At 41.7% G+C, this 19,709-nt stretch overlaps 1 protein-coding gene across 3 annotated transcripts in view; it reads left to right on the forward strand.

The window, feature by feature from the left end:
• Nucleotides 1-19,709, forward strand: part of BABAM2 (BRISC and BRCA1 A complex member 2) — a 514,378-nt gene that overhangs the window by 445,730 nt on the left and 48,939 nt on the right. The window contains exon 11 of one of the 3 annotated variants that reach the window (XR_005213277.1): nt 6,941-7,105. The exons of the other annotated variants lie outside the window; for them this stretch is intronic. The gene's annotated coding sequence lies outside the window, so the exon portion shown is untranslated. The remainder of the gene's footprint in view (nt 1-6,940; nt 7,106-19,709) is intronic. 3 annotated transcript variants of the gene reach the window in all.

Genomic DNA, 19,709 nt, shown 5'->3' on the forward strand with positions numbered 1-19,709 from the left:
AACATAAGGAAGTTTCTTCGTGTCTTTGTATTAGGCAATGGTTTCTTAGACTTTACACCCAAAGACGATCTACAGAAGAAAAAAATAGATAAATGGGTCTTCATCAAAATTTAAAACTTTTATACATCAGACTACCTTCATCGTGAAAGTAAAAAGGCAACCTACAGGATGTGAGAAAATATTTAGAAACCAAATATCCAACAGGGGTTTAATATCCAGAATCTATAAAGAAATCCTATAACTCAAGAATAAAAATTTTTAAATGGGCAAAATACTTGAATAGACAATTTTCCAAAGAAGATGTGCACATGGCCAAAAAGCACATGAAAATATACTCAACATCTTTAGTCATTAGGGAAATGCAAATCAAAACCTCAAAGAGATACTACTATTTCACACCCACTAGGATGGCTACTATTAAAAAATATGGAAAACAACAAGTGTTGAAGAGGATGTGGATAAATAGGAACACTAGTTCATTGTTGGTAGAAACATCAGATGACACAGCTGCTGTGGAAGACAGTTTGGTGGTTCCTTGGAAAGTTAAGTATAGAATTACCATATGATCCAGAAATCCCACTGCCAGATGTATACCCAAAAGAATCAAAAGCAGGGACTCAAACAGATACTTGCACACCAGTGCTTGTAGCAGCATTATGCACAATTGCCAAACGATGGAAGCAACCCAAGTGTATATCAACCAATGAATTGATAAATAAAATGTGATATATACAACACAATGGAATATAATTCAACTGTAAGAAGGATTGAAGTTCTGGTACATGCGACAACATGGATGAACCTTGAAGACGTCATGTTGAGTGAAACAACCTAGACACAAAAGAGCAAATATTATATGAACTCACTGATGTGAAATAATTAGAATAAGCAAATTCATATAGTCAAAAACTAAAACACAGGTTACCAGGGGCAGTGTTGGGGATAGGGAATGGGGAGTTAATGATTGATTGGTACAGAATTTCTGTTTGGAGTGACTGAAAGGTAATGGATGACGATGATGGTGATGGTAGCACACCACCATTAACATACTTAACAGCACTGACTTATATATATGTACGTAAAAGGGGAAATTTGAGGTTTTATATCTATTACTAGAATAAAAATTTAAAAAGGAAACATAGGACTGTATAACACAAAAAGTGAACCCCAGTGTAGACCATGGACTATAATTAATACTACATTTATAATAATATTCTTTCATCAATTGCGATAAAGGCACTACAGTAACGCAAGGTGTTTTTAATGGGGAGTGGGGATATAGGGAATACCTGTGTTTTCTGCATGGTTTTTCTGTTAAACCTACAACTTCCCTAATAAAAAAAATTATATAAAAAAAGTAAAGAATCAGTTGACCATATTGAGGGTAGATCTATGCTTTTGCTTTATATAGTAAATCTTGATATCAGGTAGTATAAATACTCGAACCTTTTATTTCTTTTTTCAAAATTATTTATGTTGTTCTAGTCCTTTGCCTTTCCATAAAATTTTAGAATCACAAAAGATGTGATTGGGATTGCATTGAATTTGGGAAGAATTGCCATCCTAGTACTATTGAGTCTTCCAGTTGATGAACATGGTATATGTTTCCATTTATGTAGCTCTTTAATTTTTCATAGCAGTGTTTTATGGTTTTCTTCATATAGGCTATACATAGCTTTTGTTTAATTAATTCCTAAATGTGGTTTTTACTATTGTCAATGAGTTTTTTTTTAATTTTCATTTTCTAATTGTTTGTTGCTAATATAGAGAAATACAATTGATTTTTGCATATTGACCTTTTGTAAATTCCTTAGGAATTTTCTATACATGATCAAGTTGACTGCAAATAAAGACAATTTTACTTCTTCTTTCCAAGGTATATTTTCTCCCTCCCTCCTCTCTTCCTTCCTTCCTTCCTTCTGGAAGCTTCCTGATCTGACCTATGCACAGTTCTTTCATTCATTTGTTCATTAATCCTTCGACATGTATCAAGCCCCTGCTCTGGTTCAGTCACTGCTGAGACTGGAGGAATGCCAGGATGAATGGTGGCTGCCCTGAAGTGGCTCACGTTGGGAGAGATGAACATATAAAAACAGCAATGAAGCATAACTTCAGGTGCACTGCTGGGCACACACCAATATCATGGGAACAAAGAGGAGGGACGCTCACACCGGTAGGGCAGGGTGTTTACAAGAGCATTTCAGGCAGAGGGGCTGGCATAAACAAAGGCCCTGGGGGAAGAAATGGTAGAGTGTATGTGAGGAACTGTAAATGGTGTAGAATTTCTCAACTGTCTAGCAGATACCAGGGAGTAGTGAGAAGTTAAGCTGAAGAGGCAGTCAGACGCCAGAACACAGAGAACATTGTATATACCAGGATGACAAATTTGGACTTTGTCCTGAGGAAAGCAGCAAGTTATTGATGAATGCTCAGTAGAGATGTGTCACATGTATTTGTTTTTTAGAAATAGACTATTCTGGTTTTATGTAGAGGATTATTTGGAGTAGGGCCAGGTGACCTATTTAGAAAGTTCAGGCAAAAGATTATGGGATCTGAACCAGAACAGTTATAATAGAGAGATGGAGTTAAGGAAGATGTTTCAAGGAAGCTTAGTGACTGATCCCAAGTAGAAGGTGAAGGGCTAGGAAGAACTAGTGTGATTCCCGAGTTTCTTCCGTAGGCATCTGGGTAGCTGAAGCAGGGATTCAATTAGGAAGAACAGTCTTTCAGATGATGAGCCCAGCTTGGGATATGTTGAGTTTTAGAAGCCTGTGGACATCCAGGTGAAGAATGAATGAGTGAAAATTACATGGAACAAATGTGTGGCAGAGGATTTTACCGGCTTAACCTAGAATCCTAGAGAACCAAGGTTGTCCCCAGTCCAGCTGGTCCTGAACGGTTTGCACTGACTGAACCCTTTCGTTCAGGGCTCAGACTTCCCACTGGACTGGATCTGCTTTGGAACTAGAAACCTTGTTTCCTCCCATAGAAATGGTCCAAGTTCTTTACATGTCCTGACTTTTGTTGTCCTGAAGTGGGCTGTGGGGAGTGACTTCTGGACTGTGAATGACTCTTGGCTAAACTTAAGCCATGGTTTAGGGGGATAGCAAGGCAAAGTTCACCTGTAAGCAGGTAGCTTATTGGCAACCCTTCTTCAGTCTCAGTCATCTTGGTGTTTTATTTTCCATCAAATCTGTTCTCAATCAGGGGTTGCTGAAATGATAAGAAGTGACCTTTAGTGACAGGGAATAATAATAAAAATGCCACTAATAATGTCATTTATTGAGTGTTCACTATATGAGAAGTACTGTACTAGGTACTTTACATTCATAATTCTATATAACCCTCTCAACAGCCTGAGGAAGTTGCTGCTTATTATTCCCATTTTACAGATGAGGGAATTAGGGCCCCTAGAAATAAAGTAACTTGTCAGAAGTCCCGTAACTAGTAGTTGAAGAAAACAGCATTTGAACTAAGACCTTCAGATTCCAGAACTCTTGTTCTCAACATTCCACCAAATCTTCCCAGTCCAAGTGCTGGGACACACTGCTGGGTTGGGGATCGGCTATGGAAAGGTTACTGATCTCTTCAGTCCTGGGGAGAGCAGGAGCCCACAGGTCAGTAACCTCTGCCAGCCCCAGGCAGTGTTCCCAGGGTGCCATAAAATAGTACCATTTTGGGCGTAAGTGCTATGATATGAAAGAGGTTGGGGAGTACCCTACAACACTACACTGCATCTCAAATAACAATTATAGGGCCTGGAGAATCCCACCCCCAGTGTACACAGTGGGTAGAGATCCTGCTTTCTAGTTCCTTTCTGCAAATGAGGCACTATGGGGGTCCTCCTACTTCTAATGCACCACAGCTGGGAAGCTGTCCCTTTGTACTGCGAGTCTTTTGAACTTGCCCCAGTGTTGAAAATGTGGATTAAGGATTCCATGTCTCCAGGGAAACCATGGAACCCAGTGATCAGCAGACAGGTGAGCCTAGTGAAGATAATTGCAGAAAAGAATCTATCAGTGTGATTGCAGCCAGGGAACTAGCAGCCCCACATTTTAAATGCCAGCCACGCAGTAATCTTTGATCTAAACCATTGTGTCAGTTCAGCTTTGTTTCCCAAAGAAGATGTATATTTAATTTGATTCATTTTTCCAGTTAGTCTCTCAGGTTAGACATCAAGTTTTATTTAACTTTGGTTTATAGACTTTAACATTTGAAGAGATAAGGCTTGCCATTTTATATACTCCCAGGTGCCACTGAGTTTCTGTTTCACTCCATGAACATATAAGCCTATTCTTTGTGCCAGGCACCATACTGAATGGTAAAGTTACGGGCAGAATGGGTCATGGTCCTTTTCATAAGAAACTCACAGTCTGATGATTCTCTGAGGCTTTTCCCAATGAACATTGTCTTTTTTTTAAATGTCTTTGTGCTACTATTCTCTCTCACTTTTTTTTTTTTTTTTTTTTTTGCTATATACTTTGAAACCTCATATGTATTACCATCTATTTCCTATGTCAGACAAATTAAAAGAATTCACAGAGTTTTTCCTTAAGCTCTTGTTTGATCAAAACCTCAGAAATGAGATGTGGTCTCAACAAACATCTCCAAATGACGTAGTCTCTGTTTTATGGTGGAAGAGTGGAGTGGGCCAAAACCCTCAATTCAAACTGTCCCACCACAACCAGACAATGAGAAGGTAGAAACCATTTCAATGAGATGGTGCTTGAGTACTGTATTTACAAGAAGATGAAAACATGCTCAGTTGGTCTCTAACCAAGGGGACAGAATACTTCAAAAGACCCATTCTTCTGGGAGATGTACAGCCGGAGTTTGCAGGCACAGTGGACTCCACACAGAGTAAATAAAAGAAGACTACACACTCTAATGTTCAAAGAGAGTTTACTCCAACATCATTTGTTTCCATTATTCCAGAGATCATGGGGGCTATAAAAAACCAACATACTCAGAAATAATTGCTTCTTGATTTCAGCTCTTCGAGTTTTAACAACTAGAAAGTCCTCTGAAACAACCCAGATTAACTTTGGTGCCTGAGAGATAGCATTAGTTTTTAAGCTACTTATGACCAAGGGTGTGCTCATTAGTGTTTACAGTACTGGAATAGGACTAAGGGCCTCAGATTCAATTTCTGATCTCACTGTACCCTGTGAAGTGAGTTACGTCAGCTTCAGTTTCCCCATGTAAGATAATAATACAATTAAATAGATTGGTGCTCATCTTATTTTCCTGGGTGGCAATGGTTCAGCTCATTTCACAGAAACCTTGTCGGCTTTGCCTGCAGTACAAGGGAATCCAAACCATCAAACAAAAGGGTTTCTCACAAATCCTTCTTGGATAACTGCGTTTGCAATCCTGACTTCTGAATCCATAGTCAGCTACACTTTCCATAGCAAAGGGTTGTTTGGTTAAACCCTCATGTGGAGCCCAATTCTCTGGAGACTTTCTTCCCAGAGGCTCAGAGAAGTCCCTGATAAAGCCACTTCTGGCCCTAGACTCAGAGCACACTATCTAGATAGGCTAGGATTTTTTTCACATCATCCATTTATTGTTCCTTTGTGCTTAAGAATTTAATTCTCAGCTTCTCCCTTTCCACTCACATTTTATTATAAGCTGCAAGGAGAAGCCAGGCTGTACCTTCCTCAGCTAACTTGGAAATCTCAGTTAAATAGCTAAGCTCATTGATTACAAATTCTGCATTCAATCCAACGTTAGGGCATAATTCAGCCAAGTTCTCTGCCACTTTATAACAAAGATGGCCTTTCCTCCAGTTTCTAGTAGCACCTGCATCATTTCCTTCTAAGGCCTCACTGGAAGGACCTTTAACGTCCATATTTCTATGAACAGTCTCTTCAAAGCAGTCTAGGCTTTTCTTTGAAGTGCCTCACAGTTCTTCTAGCCTCTACCCATTTCCCAATTCCAAAGCCGCTTCCACATTTTTAGATATTTGTAATAGCAGCACTCCACTCTTGGTCCCAAAAACTGTGTTAATTTCCTGGTTTCTATAATAAAACCACACACTGTGGGTTGACTTAAGAACAGGAAGTTATTGGCTCGGGCTTTCCGAGGCTGGAAGGCCTGCTGCCTCCCAAGGTCTGGCTGGCCGGCAGTCCTTGGGTTCCTTGGCTTTGCCGTCACTCAGCAAAGTCCTCTCCTTTCTCTTCTAGGCTCCTTTGACTTCCAGCTTCCTCTCCTCCACATGCCTTTCTCTCACTATTCCTGAATTTCTTCTGTTTATAAATTGCTCCAGTAATCTGGATTAAGACCCAACCTCTTTCAGTTAGGTCACACCATAACTAAAAATAACATCCTTAAGAGATCCTATTTAGAATGGGTTCATACCCACAGGAAAGGACTACGATTAAGAACATGTTTCTTCTGGGTACATAACTCAACCTGCCACAGTGTTCTTAAAGTGAACTGAAGGACAGAAAATTGCAAAGTGGGGGTGGCTGCTCCAGTAACTCCCTCTCCATGACTCCTGGGCATTTCCAGCTTTGGGAAACAGGAAGAAGGTAAAGCTTGGCCAGAATTCACTAGCGTGTGCAGACTTGTTCACACAGACACAGACACACACACACACACACACACACACACACACATACAGACGTCACACATATTCCAGTGACAGCACTTGAGGAAAACAAAAAGGAGCTTCCCCTCCCCCCCAGCGTATACCCAAATACACTCTCTCAAAGAATGTTACTTTTTAAAATGTTTTACTTTATTGTTTGACTAGGCAATTATTCACCTAAGTAAATACATAGGCTATATGAAATTCGCTCTCACCCCTGCTCCATCCACCCTGTTCCTCTTCTTATCAGTTTTATTAGTTGTTTTTTTATAGTTCCTTACAGAGTTTCTTTATACAAATAAAGTTAAGTAAATACCAGCATACATTCTTAATTTTTCTTTCTTAAAGGAAAAGTTGCATGTTACGTATCCTGTCTGCACCTGCAACAAGCACTTTTGATGTCTTGTTCCTATGAATGTGCAACTCCTAACCTCCCTCGATCCTGATGAGAGTTGATACGAAGGCTCAGAACCTCGGAACAACTTTGCAGCTCTTCTACATTAATGAATTTAGGTGGGATTTATATTTATGCTTCTGTCAATCCCACTTTATTATTGGAAATGCTTGTTCAATATCAGTGATAGTACCTTCCATTATTTTAAATTACTTAACCCATTTATCATCTCTTTTAAGCTGATCATCCTCAAACAAATCAATCTAGGGATCAGTAGAACAGCTATCATCCTTGTTTTTAAAGTCAGCAACCAAGGTTAAAAGATTGGCACCAGGTCACACATCTGGTTCTAGGAGCCATCCTTTTTACCTAATGCCACTTCACTTCTCTGTTTTTCAGAAGCTTTCTATAATGTGGTTACTACATCTCCATATTTACCTTTCAGTTTTTCGTGTGTGTGTATGTGTGTTAGCTTTTTATTTTGAGATAATTGTAGAATCACATGCAGTTGGAAGAAATAATGCAGAGAGCTCCTGTGCACCCTTTACCCTGTTTCCCCCAATGAAACATCTTACAAAGCTGTAGTACAATGTCATGACCAGGATATTGACATTGAGCCCATCAAGGTGCAGGACATCTCCGTCACCACAAGGATCCCTGGTGGTGACCTTTTAGAGCCTCACCTCCCTGCCTCCCACTCCCCCAGCCCTGATCCCATTACAAGCACAAATACACAAACACACACACATTAGTGGATTCTGAAATGGAGATTGTATTGGGCAGAAAAGCATAACAGCTGTAAGAAACACCCTGAAATCCCTGTGGCTAACACAGAAAAGGTTTAGCAACACTTTGCCCCAAAAGTTTAAAAAGACATGTACAAGAATGTTCATGGTAGCATTGTTAGTTGTGGTAAAAACTGGAAAAAAAACAAATGTTCATCAGTGAGGGAATGGGTAAATATAACAGAGTTGAATTCATCCAATGGACTATTATACAACTGAGAAAATGACAGACTACACACAATAAAGATGAAATCTTAGAAACCTAACATTGTTTGAGAAAAGCAAGTCACGGGATATACAGTATAAGATAATTTTTATGTAAGAAGCTCAAAAACAAACAAAAGCAAACTATATTATTAGGGATACAGAAATCTGTATCAAACCCTGTTTTTTCAAAAGGCAAAGGAATGAGAAACAGGAATTTGAGGATAGTGGCTCCCTCTGGGGAGAGAGGCAGGAAGATGGGGTGGGGCTCACGGGTGCCTTCAGCCCCATGCTTTATGTTCTCCTTCCGAGAGGGAGCAGATTCAGGGGTATTCTTTTTTCCCACTTTGTTTCAGAACTTGTATTCTTTGGTGTGTATCAAATATTATATAGTAACTTTAAAAAGAAAGAACTCAAACAGTATAATTATTAGTGATAAAAATAGATCTTTATTAGTTAGAAGAATGGGACAAGCAACAGACCCATCACTTGAAAAGGTGACTCGGCAGCCACATTACTTGGTCTTCCTACACGGTGCTATAGAAGGGCCCCCCACTTCTGGGCTGGCTCTGTCTGAGGGCACACATGTTGCTGGCCTCCCAAGTTTTACTCACCCCCATGCCCTGCTCAGAATACTTTCTGGTTCTCCTGAAGTTTCCATTAACTCGGTTACCCTCCCCCAGTGACTCAACTGTCTCCAAAATCCTGGTGTGTTCCCTGCAAGAAATCTTACAGTGCTACATTGTGATCCTTCCCAATGAGAGGCCAGCTTTACATATCCAAATTTATTGAATACTGCCCACTTAAAACTGTCTTACACCTACAAAGACATAAGCATATCCAACACCTCAGCACACCAAGCTGAGGCGTGTCACAAACAAGAGAAATTGCTCTATAGTTATCACCACAGGTACATGCCCAACTTCCAAGGCAACCTGATGGCTTAATAAACACGCCAAATCTCTTTTCTCTTAAAATGAAAACCGGAAAGGAATCACTGCTGTCCATCCAGTATCCGGCTGCAGGCTAACATGTCTGAAGATAATCAACCCAGAACAGCCCTCTGGGTGCTTGTTTGCTCCTGCTCTTCTCCCTTCCCTCTCCTCCTCCCCAAGCTCAGAAGTGTCAGTGTTTGCAGTCTCCACCCTCTGTAGGCTTCTGTGCCCTCGGCCCTGGGAATGAGTCAGCAACTGGATACATACCCTCATTTTCAGGGAAATGGACCGAGGTTATCAAAAGCCTAATCTGCCCAACCACAGATAAAATCAAGGTGCTTTATTATAGCAACCAGATAGCTCGGCAGCCATCCTCTGGAACATACAGTACAACTCCTTTGGGAAATACCTAGCTGGGGAGTGACTTGGTCTCCTGAGTGAAATGTTCACTTCTCAGACAGCAAACCCTTTGTAAAAGGGAAACAGACTCTTTCAAAACTGGGCGGTGACGAGAAAAAAAGGGGCCACTCCTGTTTTAATGTTTGTCATTTTGGTGGGGATTTTGTTTAGCTAGGCTCCTACCTTATCTGTCTTATTTAGATTTATAGCTCCAGAGCCCATAAAAGGGAGTCCACAGATGTGAACATGGGCTGTGGAAGGATTCAAAACAAACCTAGCCTATTCAGTAGGGATAATCTTGAAACACTTTAGGTTTTGTTATTGTTATTGTCGTTTTTTACATCAAAGATCCCATCAGGGGCTCTAACAGTACTTAGTAGTACTTGGCTGACTATACATATTATAAAAATGCCAGAAGGGTTATTGCAATGGCATTATTTATAACGTGTGTGCTGTTTTCTGTTTCCCTGGATAACAGGGTCAAGTACACTATTATAATTCAATTAAGAATTATTTCTGGAACTCCTGTCTTGGACCAGGCACTGTGTCAGATACATGAGTAAGATATGGTCCCTTCCTCATGAAACTTAGAATCAGCGAATAGTTAAATTGTCCCTTGGGAAAGGAAAGGACCAGATCTAGGAGCAAACTCTTTAAGTGGCATTGTCTGGCACACACATGTCCATTCCATGTCCTTTATGCTTTAGAGAGGGTTTTGGCCACTGCTACTATTGGTCATGTATTTTATTGTGCTTAAACCATAAACCAGCTTGGTCTTCTCCTTCTTGGGCCTGCTGTCTACCCAGATGGCATGATTATTCCTTTAGTATGTTCTTACTGTCTTCTGTTTTATGGAAGTAAAAGAGTCTGAATAGTAGTTGTCATTTATGGAACACCACTGTCTATGAGGCAGTCTCTATGCCAGAAACTTTATGGACGTTATCTCACTTACTCACAACAATCCTGCAAAATAAGAATGACCAGTGTCATTCAACAATTGAGAAAGATAGGAGGCAGCTTGCCTAAGATCACAGAGGTGGTAAATGGCAGAACCAGATTAAACCTGGGTCCCAAATGTCCAGTTTCAAATTCTGAGCTCTTTCTGCTCTGTCTTGCTTTACCTTACTCACACAATGATCGAATGCTATTATTCCTTGATCTTTATAGTGATGTGATTTTGTCCCATTGCCCTGGGATTCAGTTACCCAGGGGTGCATAAACAGTGAGTGGACATATACAGAGTATGTTCCAGAGCCCTGGGGCGAAAACAGGATGTGGAGCCCCTTATTTGAGTTTCCCAATGTAGAAGATGTCCGCCCATGAACACACAGTTGGGTCTCAGTGGATTGCTTAACTTGTCTTTCAGTGTTTGAGATCAAAGGAGGCAGCTGTTTCACACGTGTGGGATTCTCATCAGAACACAGGCCCAGAGCCTTAAGCGTTTTCACCCATCATCCCAGTCAAGGAGGTTTTTTCAAATGCAGGGGGGTTGAGTGTGTTTGGTTTGGTGGGCCTGAAGCTAGGCGGGAGCCACCACCACCACTTCCTTCTGCATCAGGGGGAATGTTCCTCTAAGGCCTCCTGGCCCAGGCAGCGAACCAGCATGACCTTCTCCCCTCACGACTCGGGCCCACACGGGGATGGCTGTGCCTCCACCTGTAGTGATGTGACTCAGTCACAGTCTCCAAGTAGTTGCTGGTTTCCCTTTCAAAGAAAGAAATGTCGAGAGATCAGCCTGTCAACACATTGTGGAGGAAACAAATCTCTTGAAGGTCCATGCTCTTTACGGCAAGCGTTCCATTGTTCCACTGACATATAGAAGCCGAAGCAATGCCATCATATTGGAAACAGATTTTAGATAGATCCAGAAAGCACATTCCACCCCAGCCTTTATGAAGCCATTAGTTAAAAGGGAAAAAGCCTGCCCATTGGGTCACTGTCCAATCTAATATTGGAAGATACCACATAGAAGTTTGAAATGGCAGGTTTAAAATGAGTTCTCAACATCTTCTTGACCAAAAGGGGGATGTGAAAGGAAATGAAATAAGCTTCAGTGGCAGAGAGAATCCAAAAGGAGCCGAGAGGTCACTCTGGTGGGCACTCTTATGCACACTTTAGACAACCCTTTTTAGGTTCTAAAGAATTGGGGTAGCTGGTGGTGGATACCTGAAACTATCAAACTACAACCCAGAACCCATGAATCTCGAAGACAGTTGTATAAAAATGTAGCTTATGAGGGGTGACAAGGGGATTGGGAAAGCCATAAGGACCACGCTCCACTTTGTCTAGTTTATGGATGGATGAGTAGAAAAATAGGGGAAGGAAACAAACAGACAAAGGTACCCAGTGTTCTTTTTTACTACAATTGCTCTTTTTCACTCTAATTATTATTCTTGTTATTCTTGTGTGTGTGCTAATGAAGGTGTCAGGGATTGATTTGGGTGATGAATGTACAACTATGTAATGGTACTGTGAACAATCGAAAGTACGATTTGTTTTGTATGACTGCGTGGTATACGAATATATCTCAATAAAATGAAGATTAAAAAAAAAAAAAAAAAAGACATAATGCTGAGCAAAATAAGCCAGGCACAAAAAGAGAGATATTGTATGTTACCACTAATGTGAATTCTGTGAAAAATGTACAATGTTTTATACTGTAGAATGTAGGGGACCTAGAGATACCAATTAGTGGAGGGGGAATGATAATCTAATAAGAACAAATAAACTATGGAGGGTAATCTCAATGTTATGGGAATGCTCAGGAATGATTATGGTTTGTAAACTTTCTTGGATATAGTAAGATCAAGTTGGAAGCAATAGAGTTATTTTAGGTTTTTTTTTTCTCTTATTCCTTTGTTTTCTTAGGAGTTGTTAATTTTCTTGGGGTATGGAAGGAACATGTTGGAAGCAATGTAGTTATTTTAGATTATTTGTTTTTCTTACTCCTCTGTTTGGACACGGTTTATTAATTTTCTTGGGGTATGGTAGGAACATATTGGAAGCAAAGTAGTTATTTTAGGTTATTTGTTTTCCTTAATCCATTGCTTTGTTTGAAATGTTGTGGGGTTTTTTTGGTTGTTGTTTGCCTGTTTGTTTTTAATTTTTTGATAAACAAAGTTAAAAAATTGAAAAAAAAATCAGTAGAAAAATGGGAGTAAAAACTAAATGACAAATAGGGTGGGATGGGGGGATGGTTTGGGTATTCTTTTTTCACTTTTATTTTTTATTCTTATTCTGATTCTTTCTGATGTAAGGAAAATGTTCAGTAATAGATTGTGGTGATGAACGCATAACTATATGATCATACTGTGAACAGTTGATTGTATACCATGGATGACTGTACGGTTTGTGAATATATTTCAATAAAACTGAATTAAAAAAAAAAAAAAAAAAAAGAAAAGAGAAAATTTTTCTTTACTTCTAACTTGAAATATTATTATGTATGTGAGTCCTTGAGATAATATTTTTTATTTTCTGCTATTGCTTTTTTCCTCCTTCCCCACCCCTTTAAGCAAACACTCTGATAGGTGTTTGTGTTAGTTTGAAGCTGTTACGTACCCCAGAAAAGGTCATGTTCTTTTAATCCATTCCTATGGGTGCAGACTTGTTGTAGGTGGGAAGTTTTGGTTAGGTTATTTCAACTGAGATGTGACCCACCCCATTCAAGGTTAGTCTTAATCCTTTTTCTACTGGAGTCATTTATGAAAGGATTAAAGAAAGAAAAAGCCCAGAGAGGAATATGGAGAAAAAGCCCTGGAGAAGCTAAGACAGGACTCACAGAAGCTCAGAGAAGAAGCCACTGGAACCAGAAGCTGAAAGCAACAAAACCTGGGAGCGAAGGACCAGCAGACACCGGCCATGTGCCTCCCCATGTGACAGAGATGGCCCGATGCCAGGAGCCTGTTTCAGAGTTCAGTTATCATCCTGTTGATGCCTTAATTTGGACATTTTCATGGCCTAAGAACTGTAAATTGTAAGTTAATAAATCCCCACTATTAAAAGCCAAAAAAAAAAAAAAAAAAAAATGAGTTCTCAAGTTTCATAGTACATATACTCAAGGTTGGTAATTATTCTTAAGTTTGTGACATATATGCCAATCTCTGAAGCTTAATCGTCTCCCGCAGTCATTCAGTCAATTCTAGATACAAAATGGGCATTGACATTCATTTAGCATATGTGTAGAGACAAATAGAGGACAGATACCACAGATGCACATTTTGAGAGGGGAGGGGAACATAGAGTTATGTGGACGGGTAGAGAATTCACAGAATTCTTTTGAGAAAATATCCAAGAAGTGGTCATTTTAAGATTCCACTTTGGAGGTAAGATGTGGTAATGCAAAGAGGAGAAAAGAGATGTGTTCTAGTGTTTAAACCAGTTTATTCCTCACAAGAGCAGCAATGGGGGTCTGTATTTGGAACCGTAATTCAAAAAGCCTAAGAGAATCCATTCACTCACCATGATAAAATTGTATGAGCTAAATGGTTTTTTTTTTTTGCTTTGGGTTTAGAATTGTGTCAACTTGGTTTAGTAATGTGGATATCTCATGGGAAAATGGTTGTTAAGGCAAATATCCTTTCAAATGTGTAGCTTTGGGAAGGGGTGGAATGGGGGATGGAACCCCATATAATAAAAGGGATGACCTTTTGCTTAGCCAAAGGTTCAAAGATAAGAGGAAGGCAAACTTGGCTCAACTCAGGGATTCAGACCTCAGTATAAGTTGGAACAGTTAAATGAAGGTGTTTGCTCCAAAGGGCTGAAAATGGGAGAGAGATTTGGTCAGTCCATCAGCAAATGGTTATTGAGACTCTCCTGCGTCAGAAATACAAGATGCTACAAGATGGTTCCTGCCTTCAAGTTGCTCGTTGTCAAGAAGGGGAGCCTGAAAGACCCAGAAAGCCCTCCGTGGAGTGGGGGCTCCCAGAGTTCTGTGGGAACTCGAGGGAGCAGCTCCCTCTACCCGGGAAAGCCAGGGAAGGCTTTGCAAAGATGCCATTTGAACTGGGTGCTGACAGGGCTGGAGCAGCACGTGGACTGAGGAGTTACAGGTGATGGGGAGGCCAGGTGAGCCAGAGCCACTCCTTACTCACAGGGCCCACGCTCTTCCTGAGGATGGGAGGTGTAGCGCCCTTTCATCACAGGAAGTTGTCTGAACAGCCACACTGCTTTTGGGCCAGTCTTCTGGAATGCCACAGAGCTTTCTTACTCTGGCTAAGCTCAAAGATGAGAGCTAACATGGGCACGTGGAGCTGAGGCAGCAACTTGGTTTAGGAGACAATTCTTCCTTGATTCCCTGGATTGAGCATCTCATGCGCCATGCAATTTTAATTTAATGGCAAGACAGACTCCGGTAAACAGGCTTAAAACCTTGGAACCTTGGAGTCATGTTTAATGTTTCCTTCCCTGCTAGCCGCATTATCCATTTGGACACCGGGTGCTATAGTGCAGTGTAGTGTGGCGGTTCCATCCCTGACCACCTCTGAGCCTTGAAAAGGTCTGTGCCTGAGCACCTCCCTGCCTTTCTCTCCCTGCCTGCTCAGTCTGAGTCTCCAGGGGCTGGGGAGATGCTGCACCTGCATATTCTAAACCCAGCCTCGTAGCTAAGTCTGACGTACAGCTGGCCTTGAGAACATGTATAGTGGAAAGAACGCTGGTCTCACAGTCTCAAACGCCGGACTGAGTTCAAAGCTTCGCCACACGCTGACTCTGAGGCGCTGCATCCTCATCTAGGAGATGGGACTGATACAAATGCTGCATACCTCACAGGGTTTCTGTGAGGATCAAATAACATAAAAGCACATCAGAAACCATTACAAGCTACAGAACTAGAAGGTGCTATCCGTTCCTGTTTTTCCCCTTCCCACGCCTCCGCCCAGGTGTGTATCCAGTCACCTCACTCCGGGGCTATTCCACTGGTCACGCACCCCTGTCCTGTGTCTGGCCAGCAAATTAATCTCATGAAAATACCAATTTCATTTGATTTCTTTTCTTCTGAGAAGCCTCCGTTGTCCTCTTTGAGCAGACAGGCTCACTGTGGCCATCCGGCTTTCTCTCGCCCTCAGCCTTGGCTGCTTTGTTGTCCGTCACCCCTCTCTCCCTTGGACCTCTGTGTCTGTCACATCAGCTCTTAAAACCTGTCTCTAGTTTTTCTCTAACCTGATCACTCCCTACTCCTACAGCACTTGATCTGAACAGCATAGTTCTGAGGCCTTAACATGTATTATCTTGGATGGCTCTTTAACTGTCCTGTGTATTTGTTTCATCGTTCTGCTTAATTTGCTCATGAAGGTCCAAGACTATGTCTAAATCATTTTTTAGATTAATGGTGTTATTTGCCACCCCTAGTACAGTGTTCAACACTCAGCAGGGGCTCAACAGCCACAGGCTGGCGTAGAAGAGATGGTGGTCAGAGCACATTGGCATCCATACGTCACTTTCGTGTACAGGGTCTCTTGTTGTCGTCACAACCCTGAGACATAGATTGAGGTGTTCTCCTCACTTTGCAAATGAGAAAATCAGGACCTAGAGAGGTAAAGAAACTTCACATCATGAGGATGAAAGGAGAACGAGGGACACTGTGTCTCTGAGGTGAGCCAGCGAATGGCAAAGCCTCCAAGTGAAGGGCATGGAAGTAGGCAAGTTGCCCTCCTTGGGGCACCCAGGATTTGGCCAGGGCTGGGAGCTGAGTGAAGACCTGGCAGGAGCTACCACATGTGCTGTGGGAGGCGCTCCAGGCTGAAGAGCAGAATGCAGGTGACTCAGCTGCCAGCTGGGCTGCAGCTCCCCAGGGCACCACCCCCTCCCCACCCCCACTCCAGGGGCCTGCTTGGTTCAAGTCAAGCGGAGAGGAGGCCCGGGGGGTCGGGAGGGGTTTAGGTGACTCACCCTCTGCCCTGGTCAGATAAGAGCCAGCAGTGGGCTTTACTGCCCATTTCCTGGGGAATTTTTGGATGGACTGTTGATTTCATCTGTCTATTCTAAAGCACCCCTGTGCACTGGGAGAGATTGTTTACCCAGCGTGCCATCGCGATAAGGCTGAGTAGTCTGATCTCTTAAAGGAGAAGCTGAAACAGCAATGGAAACTTTTTAGACCTAGAGGGGTCAATAATTCCATTCCTGACCAAACACTGTGGAGAATCCCTTCCATTCTTCTCTGGCGGAAGTCAGAGTAGAGATTAACTACTTTTATATTTCAGTCTTGCTACCTAACTGCTGAAGGTAGTAGCTCCATGCAGACAACCTGCTCCTGCCGCTGGTTGAATTCATGGTCTTCATTGTCTAACTGGGACAGACCTGGGGTGGGGCTGGCGAGAGCTGGCAGTGCCAGGCCCAGAAAGGCAGCCTGAGGGTTGGAAAGCCACACAGCAAATGAGTTGAGTGCCAAGGCCGAGTTGTATATCTAGAGAATTGAAGGCATGGTGAAGGAGCAGCTACAGGGAGGGCAAAGGTTCATATTTAATACATATGCATTTATTAGTATGGCTGGGTCATTTGTCAAAAATATCATAAATTTATAGTTGGGAATTTTTAAGTAGGTAGAATTACTGATAATCTCTCTTTCAACAGCCAATGAGCATCCCTCACTAGAGGAAAAATGTAGTCTTTGATTAATCTTTAGCCTGAAATATTCAAATTCTAGTTTTAATAGCTTTTAGGAATAGCTTTCAAAGGATTCATTCTCCACCCATTCTCCTGCCCAGGTCAAAGGTCAGAAGGAGTAAACCAAATTTTTAAAGAAACATTTGATGGACCCTTTCTCCCTTCCCCAAGTCTACCAAATTTTGATCTCAAAAAGGGGGGGGGGGGGTTGCTAATATGACAGCAAGATTTGTACCTTCACAAGTAAATATTACAATTTAGCTGGGTAACTTGTGAAAGCTTGTTAGGTCGATGTGACTCACTTGCGTAGATGAAGTTATTTTTAGAGATGTAATTTGTACTGTTTAGAAAAGAATAAAGAGATGGTAAAAGGCTGGCTCGCTCATTATAGTTTACAGAGCTCATGAACCCAGCATCCATACAAAAGATGACTAAGCAAGGGGTCGGTTGGTGCTTTCTCTTAGAATTTTACAGACGTGAGTCATCCACTTTAGTCTGCAGACACAGCACTGAGGTACCTGTGACTCAGCCCCCATTTAGAGGGACACTAGAATTCAATTCTGATACACTTTTGTAGTTAAGCAGTGAGGAAATTACATACCAAAGCAAGATATGCCTTCCTACCATGCAGCCATCTGATGCTTTTAGCAAGGAGTGATTTATCTTCATCTCTGGCCTTTGAAAGAATCTATTTGTGATCCATGCTGGGTAGGAGGCCCATTCAGTCCACTGCCGCACGTTGCCTTGCTGCCTCCTTCATGCTTGCTTCACTGACCCAAGTGCACAGTTGTCCTCAGTAGAAATCTCAGCTGCATCCTTTCCGCATGAAGATATTTGGCATTACAGCCCACTTCCTTTAACCAAATACATGTGTGTGTAAGTAAATACACACCCACACACATTTATACATATACATATATATGTAAATCTTGAACCTAAAATTGTAGTTTTCATAAGCTGGCAGAAATAGCTTTCAAAGTCTACCTCCCCTCCACAATCCACCCATGTCAGGGATTAGAAGAAATACAATCATATTTTCTTAAAGTATTTTCTTATGGTTTTTTAAAAGCCATACCCACAAACAGGCATATACACTTATGTATATACGCATTGATAAGCGTTATCTCTACTGGTAAACAGACTTGTCAAAGCAAATGGATTGTTCTCTCTGCAGGGCTGCTGCTTTCTTCTCAGGCGTGGGAATCTGGTGGCCAAGTGACCCCCAAGGTTCAGCCTCATGAGGATCCCACCCCCCACCCCCATTTTGTCTAGTACGCACCGATTACACAGCCTGTTCGGAGTTAAGCCCTTTGAACATAATCTGCCCTCTAAAGGACACAGAATATGTTCCTTTGCAGTTTGCAGGCATATCAATCAATTATTCATAACCAATTAAGATTTTTTTTTTAATCAGAGAAACATAAACGTGGTTAACAACACTAATACTCTGGAAAGCCATAATGAAAAACAAGAGCACCCTGCCCCAGCCCTGCCTTTCTGTATCTGTTGTTCGGTGCTTACCTCTATAACTAACTAGAATAGTCCCATCTCACCTGCTATGTCAGTAGCACTGTTACTAAGAATGTCCGGGCACAGGGAGGTTGGAAGTTTGGAATGTCATCAGAGTGAAAAGCCTAGCCTGTATCTTCAAGTCAAGCCAACAAATATCTCAGTCTCTCCTGCAGACAAGCCCTGTGTTAGACCCTGCAGTCACAGAAGTGGGGAGTGGACACTGAAGGAGTTTGCGGTCAGGTGGGGACAGGTATGCACACACTAACACAGATACTGTGGAAAGTGCTTTAATGCAGGCGTATAAGAGGGTCAATGGATTACAAAGGCAGAGGCAGATTCCACTTTCTGTGGTTTTATAGAAATACCCTTAGAGCTGGGTCTCTTCATGTGAATAGAAATTAGCTAGGAAGTATACTTATGGACTGATGGTAGTACATTCTGAAGTTTGGAAATAATTCATAAAGCTGAATTTTTAGGGTGTATGAGTCAACAGAGCAATGAGAGATGAGGCAGGAAAGAAAGGTGCTTGATTAGGAAGATCTTTGTATGTGAAAAGATCATGATATATCCTGTGACTGATGGGGAGCCTTCGAGGGATTTTAAACAGTAGCATGGCATTATCTCAACTACCCTATAAGTCTGTGGCAAAGTGGAGGATGAAGTCAAGTGGGAAGAAGCCAGGAGTAAGGAAACCACTTGGGGTTTCAGGCAAGAGAATATGAGGTACCAAAACAGTGGGAGTAGGGAAGGAGAAGAGAGAGAGATTCTAAAAGCTCTTCAGAGGTGGAATCAGCAGAACTTTACAAGGTGAAGGAGAGGGAGGAATTCCAGATTACTGTGCAATTCCTAGCTAGGGTGGCTGAATAAATAGCGGAAATTTTAAAAGAGGACCAGAATTGAGGGAAAGGTCATGAGTTTGAACATACTGAGATGAGGTGTTTATCTGATAAGCAGGTGGAGATATTCAGTAAGTAGCCAAAAATATAAGACCAAAGCTTGGAAGACTAGTCCTGGCTGATACTGATTTGTGTGTGATCCATGCAGAGGTGGCAGCTGAAGACACTGGGGCTGGTGGAATGCCCACAGGACAAATCTGTAAGATGAGAGGGCTGAAAACAACTCTGAGGAAAGTCAACATTTGACAGTAGGCAGGAGAAGATTCCTGGATGGAGACTAATAAGCAGCAGAAGAAGGAGAGAAGCCAGGAAGGCAAGAGAAGACAGCATTTAAGAAGACAGGAGTGGCAAGCGAGACGAGAATGAAAAGTGTTTGCCTTGGTAATTAAT

The sequence above is a fragment of the Choloepus didactylus genome, chromosome 20, assembly GCF_015220235.1.
Source record: "Choloepus didactylus isolate mChoDid1 chromosome 20, mChoDid1.pri, whole genome shotgun sequence".
Classification (NCBI taxonomy): domain Eukaryota; kingdom Metazoa; phylum Chordata; class Mammalia; order Pilosa; family Megalonychidae; genus Choloepus; species Choloepus didactylus.